The sequence below is a fragment of the Pistacia vera genome, unplaced genomic scaffold (assembly GCF_008641045.1).
Source record: "Pistacia vera cultivar Batoury unplaced genomic scaffold, PisVer_v2 Contig660, whole genome shotgun sequence".
Taxonomy (NCBI): Eukaryota; Viridiplantae; Streptophyta; class Magnoliopsida; order Sapindales; family Anacardiaceae; genus Pistacia; species Pistacia vera.
Genome location: NW_022196513.1, coordinates 332709 through 339551, shown reverse-complemented (window position 1 = coordinate 339551; position 6843 = coordinate 332709).

Below are 6843 nucleotides of genomic sequence, written 5' to 3'. Positions count from 1 at the left end.
AAACCAAGATTGACCTCTAGCCAGGCATCATGGCCGCTCGATTGATTCGGACTCAGCAAAACTGCTACCTATCAACAATATGGTTGCCATGCAATTCAATCCTTTCATCATTAATTATCTCATCAAGGCCAAGGCACAGGAGTAGTGTCAACCTCGGATATCCTTGATATCTCGGCATTCAGTTATTAGACCAACAACAGGAATAGATTGGATTGAGCTACAACTCAATCTCACATTGGCCACAGATTTAATGTTGTTGCCATTTATCGAATTACTCAATGAGATAATTTCTCCCATACCCGGGAGTGATGAACCCTCTATCGATCGACCATAATCTTGATACACTTCTCGATTTAGCCAATCACTATCGTTCTGATAGTTTTGAGTAGAACTATATTGGGCTAGTGTCAAACTACACCAATTGGTATATAAGGCGCTTTGGTGATCTCAAGTCTAAGGATCACATGTACCACTATTCGTTGGAGGATTTTTTCCACAAACACTAGGGTAACCATCTATGTGGAATCCTCTAGTGGGCCGGTCCGGTGAACTTGCCTATAGCAAGCACCCATGTGTTGCACTAGGTCGTCATCAAACAACCTTGACAAGTAAGATCTGTCACTATCCTTCAACAGGGTCATCCAACACTAAATTAGTCTTATCGTATTATCTGTGCCCTATGTTAGGACAATAATAGGGCTATGGACGTTTCTAGAATGGCCACCATATGTGCTCATAGGGTCTCACTATCGAGATTTCAAGCACTCAATACCCTCATCACGATTCTACCATCCTAAGGACATAAACCATTTTCTTATACGAATATAATCAAGTCACATGATATAGATAAATACATTTATTGATAATAAAACATGATTACAAAGAGTCAATTTACAAGATAGGATTAGCTCTAGGGCACCTACTCTAACAACCTTATTATATCAGTTCTCTCATCCATGCAGGTTTATTGGCCTCTACGGCTCCGTCATTATTTGCCAAACAACTAGTGAAAACTTTTAACAAAACCACCAAACCTTAAGCAAAGGAAATAATACAATATCAAGAACCTGTAAGGAAAGAATGCAATTACACAATACTTTCCTACTTGAGTAAATTTATGAGAAGCAAAACCTTAAGCAAGTGTGTTTAAAATAACATCAAATTCACAAGGAAACACAAGAAATTTTTTACGAGGAAAAGCCTCTTCAATGTGAAGAGAGTTAAAAACTAAAAGAATTTAACGATCCACTTAAATCCAATATAATCAAAAGAGTGTATAGCAACCACAATCCACAAAAAAATATTCCACACAAATTTAGAGCTCAATCACAACTCTAACATAAGTAAAATGCATAAAGGTTTACAAGGAGATGGATTAAAATCACCAAAGAAGCAGTCAAACTTCAAGCTGTATAACTCCAAATCCAGATGTTAAAATCAAAATTCAACCGTCTAAATTAAAGATTCACACATCCTCTGTGTACTGACCCAAAAATCAAGTTAGAATGGTATACCTAAAGATCTGAATATATGAATATTGATTATTTAAAGATAAAAGCAAGTTAGAATGGTATACCTAAAGATATTCAATTTAACACAATTTTCTGCTTCGATATATTCTAAAAGTGTTCAATGATATCTTCATTTTCAATTGTAGCAAAAAAATCATTTTCAATGTAAACCTCCAAGCGATTGTTCATCCACTCGTCTCCCATTCAATTACACAAACTACTTTTCACAAGATTCATTGTAGAGAACACCTTTTCAACTGTTGCAGTAGCCACGGGCAAAACCAATGCTAATTTAATAAGCACAAAATCTTTGCTAATTTAATAAGCACAAAATCTTTGTCTTAAGCAACATCCTTTTTAAACTCAACCATTTTTTTAGCATGGTCGAAAATCCCTTCGACATGAGTGAAATTGGCATTGTTGCTAACAATCTCATAATAGTTTTCAAGTTGATCATCAAGCAACCAAATATCATGATGAGGAAAATTGGCAAGATAGAACTTCAGAAATTCAAGTAATTTATATTTGTTAAATGCAGCAAAAGAGTTACTTGGATCAAGAAAGGCCATACACTGAAGCAACCTAATATTTACTTCATCAAAATGATTATTGAGTTCTTCTTAAATGTTATCTAAAATTGTATACATCAATTCCACTTAAAATGATATTTATTCGTAATTAGCACAATCGCCCGTTTTGTCCATCCAAATTTATCTTCCATGTTCTCCGGGATTGGTATGTCATTATCTTTACATAGATTATAAGCTCTTTTAACAATATATCAAAGCAAGTGTCTTCATTTCTCATTTTATGCAATCAACGCTTTGAAATTTGTACAAACTGGATGGCATTAAGAAGATCCTGATCTTTTCTTTGTAATGCTTGTGACAGTTTATTTGTGATTTCATTAAGAATAACAAAAAGACAAATTCAAAATTCTCCATGATTCATTATAAACTCCGTGCTTGACATTTGCCTTTCCAATCGTCTCCTTAAATCTCAATCACCCTGAGCACATCAACAACAGAAGAAAATAAGTTTATGACAATATGAATTGTCGCTATCTGTGAACCCCAACGTGTATCTCCTGGTCATTTAATGGTGCGATATTGATTCAAACCTCGTCCTGTCTGAAGATCACCATTAGAAATCAAAGATATCACATATTCATATTGTTTATCATGTAAAAGATGTTAGGAAATGATCAAGTCATGGCAATGGAAAACAAAAATTATTTACAACATGGATCGTTCCTTAGAACCAAGGTCAGGGCACAAACTTACAGTTTATACATTATATTAGAATCTACAGAAAATTCAGTCTAGAGTTAAGAAATCATACGCACGTTTGGAGGCTCCTCCAACTTGTCTCTGAATGGGTTTCACTACCAATCCAAGAGTAGGATCGAACCAATGTAGTCCACATGAAGATAACCCCAAGGAACTAAAGAGGGATTTGCTAGATTCTCTTTAGCCTTAAGAACCAAAAACAAATCAAGCAAATTTTGTTTCAAGTAAAAAGGCAATCTGGTGTGGGAGAGAAAATGGGGCTGGAGGTTTTTCTTTTGAATGAAATGAAATTAATTAAATAATTTCACAAAGTGTTGCACTTATATAGTGCACACTATGCCCTTTTCCATCATGAAATGGGCTTGGGCACCAACCCAAACGACCCCTATGTCCAAACAACCCCATTTACATATTTTAATTATTATTATTATTATATCAATTAAATTCAATTAATCTATGTAATCTTTTATATATATATATATATTATTATATATATAATATATATATATATATATTTAACATTTAACAATAACAATAATTCATTTAAATATATGCAAACACATTTTAAATATAATTCACTTGTTTAATTTTATTACAAATTAAATAAAGGCTACAACCTTAGCAAATTTAATTGCATTGTGAAATTACCAAAATAACTTTTCTCCTAAAAGACGAAAACGCCCTTCTTATAAACGGCTCTTAAATTATCTTCTATGTGTGTCACCCATAGGCTCCTTATCATACTGGTAGTGGGGTATCGCGATTAAACCAATTAATCGTCTCACTACACACAGACCAAGATTGGCCCCTAGTAAGGCATCATGGCCACTGGATAGATTCGGATTCAGCAAGCAGCTACCTGTCAATGATATGGTTACCATACAACCAATCCAATCATTTCATATCTATTTCTTAACGAGAATGAGGCATAGAAATATGTCACCTCAGCTACTCTCAATATGTATGTATTCAGTTATAGAACCATGGTCGAATTAAACTATAGAGCAACAACTCAATCCCACTGTGGCCACAGTTTTAGTGTCATTGCCATTTACTAAATTGCGCTGTGAGATGACTTCCCCGTACCCGGGAGTGATGAATCCTCTGTCAATCCACCATAGTCTTGATACACTCCTTGATGTAGCCAATCCACTACCGTATTGACGCTCTAATAGACTGCATTGGGCTAGTGTCAAACTACACCAATCGATGCACAAGGTGCTCCTTGATCTCAAGTCTAAGGATCACATGCACTACCATTCTTTAGAGGATTTGTTCCATAGACACTTGGGTTACCATCCATATGGAATCTTTGGTGGGTTAGTCCAGTGTACTTGCCTACACAAGCACCCATGTGTTGCACCAGGTTGTCACCAAACAACCTTGACAAGTAGATCAGTCACTGCCTTTCGACAGGGTCATTCAACACTATGATAACCTTACCGTATTATTTGTGCCCTTACTTAAGAATAATACTAGGGCTAACGTTTCTAGAATGGCCACCATATGTGCTCATAGGGTTCTCCCTATCAAGTTTGAAACACTTGATACCCTCATCATGATTCTACCATTCTAAGGACATATATCAATACATACAATGATGTTTACGCGATATAGAATAAAATGCCTTTATTGATCAATGACATATTACAAAGAGTCAATCCTACAATAATTGATTGCTCTAGGGTACATACTCTAACAATCTCCCACTTGCACTATAGCCAATCTTCATGTATTTCACCAAAATGACTCAAGTGCCTTTCATGCTTTTGCTATGATAAGGCTTGTCGTGGATCTGCGAGATTGTCGTTAGTATGCACTTTACTGATTTGTACATCTTTCCTCTCACTATTCCTCTAATGAGATGAATCGCCTGAGTATGTGTCTGGACTTCTGATGAGACCGTGTTCCCTTGCTTGAGCTATGTTTCCATTGTTCACAATAGATGTCTATTGGATCAACAATCGTGGAAACCGCACCATGTTCGATGACAAACTTCTTAATCCAGACTGCCTCCTTGGCCGCATCTGATAATGCAATATACTCAGCCTCCTTGTAGATCTGTTATGGTGCTTTGCTTGGAGCTCTTCAGCTCATTGCACCCCTGTTTGAGACAAAATACAAACCCTGCTTGCGATCGATAATCATCTTTGTCCGTTTGGAAACTAGCATCATTGTATCCTTTTATGTGAGCTCATCTTTCCCTCTATAAACCAAGAACATGTCCTTATTCCTTTTTCAGGTACTTAAAATATTCTTGACAGCCATCCAGTGATGCTCACCTGGATCTGATTGATATCTACTATAAGTGTTCAAAGCACATGAGACATCAATTCGAGTACATATCATGCATACATGATGGATCCAATTGCTGATGCATATGGGATCCTCTTCATCCTATCTCTCTCATCTTGTGTTCTAGGACATATTTCTTAGAGAATAAACACCAGGTGACATCAGAAGAATCCCTTCTTGGATTCTTCCATACGAATCTTTTCAATACTTTGTCATATATGAGCTCTAACTTAGGCCAAGCAACCTACGTGATCTATCACTATAGATCTTTATTCCAAGATGTAGTCTGCTTCCCCTAGGTCCTTCATGGAGAGTACTGGATAACCAAGTCTTTACCGACTGCAAGTTCGGTATATCATTCCCGATCAGAAGTATGTCATTGACATACAACACTAGGAATACCACTGCCGCCCACTCACTTTCTTGTAAACATAGGGCTCATCTTCATTCTTGATAAAACTGAATTATTTTACGACTTCATCAAAACGAATGTTCCACTCCTAGAAGCTTGCTTGAGTCCATATATGGCTCTCTCAACTTACATACCCTATCAGCTTGTCCATCAAGAACGAAACCATCGGGTTGTGTCATATACACGTCATCTTCAAGGTTTTCGTTCAGAAAAGTTGTTTTGACATCCATTTCCAAATCTCATAGTCATGGTATGCGCAATTGCAAGCTAATCCGGATGGATTTAATCATGGCAATCGGCAAAAAGGTTTCTTCATAGTCAATACCATGAATTTGTTTGAAACCTGGCAACCAGTCGATTGTTTCTTCTTCTTTAAAGACCCTTACACCCTATGGGTTTTACCCTTCAGGTGGTTTCACTAGAGACCATACTTGTTTCTGGTACATGGAGTGCCTCAGATTTCATGCTTCAAGTCATTCAACGGAATCTGATCTGATATAGCGTCTTCGTGGTTTTGGTTCGTCGTCTTGGTACACTAGTACGTCACCATGTTGAGTCCGAATAACCGTATCTCTCGAGCTCATGGCGACTCTCCCAGATCTACGTAGCTCCTGTGCTACTTGAGGTGATCACTTTGATCCTCAAGTTATGGAGTTACCTCCTCATAATTTTCAATCACTCTCCTTGGCACATCATCCCGTCCTTTGTCTAGTACATTTGTGGTTCTAGAACTTCATCGAGTTATACTTTTCTCCCACTAATACTTAGAAAAAATTCATTTTCTAGAAGACACCAGAACGAGCAAAAGATTTTGCACTCTTTGGGTGGTAGAAATAGTATCCTTTGTCTCCTTTGGATACCCCATAAATATACATTTACAGGATTTTGGGCCCAGCTTGTTCGAAGTCAATTTCTTAACGTAAGCTTCGCAACCTGATGCTTTTTCCTACAACATGCAAATGTAGCAAGTATACTAGTCGCACAAAGTAATAAAGTTATAATAGAGTATCGTTCCCCGAGGATATGTTTACTAAGTACCGATTTCTCTAGTTTAAGTCCTAATTGAAGAAAACATAAATTGGATTGATGAAAAATTAACAACTAAATACAATTAACAAAATGAAATGAATGATAATGAAATTAAAGCAAAACCCAACAACTTAACTAATTAAACAATGCAAAAAAAATGCTAGGGTGTTGATTTCACCTAGATACGCCCACCAAATCATAGAATCTATTACCCAAATTCTAATTCCTGATTGAAAATCGAATTCCCTAAGTTGTAAACATACCTTCTCAGGCTACATTTCCCTACTTATCCCTATCAAGCTTCCGC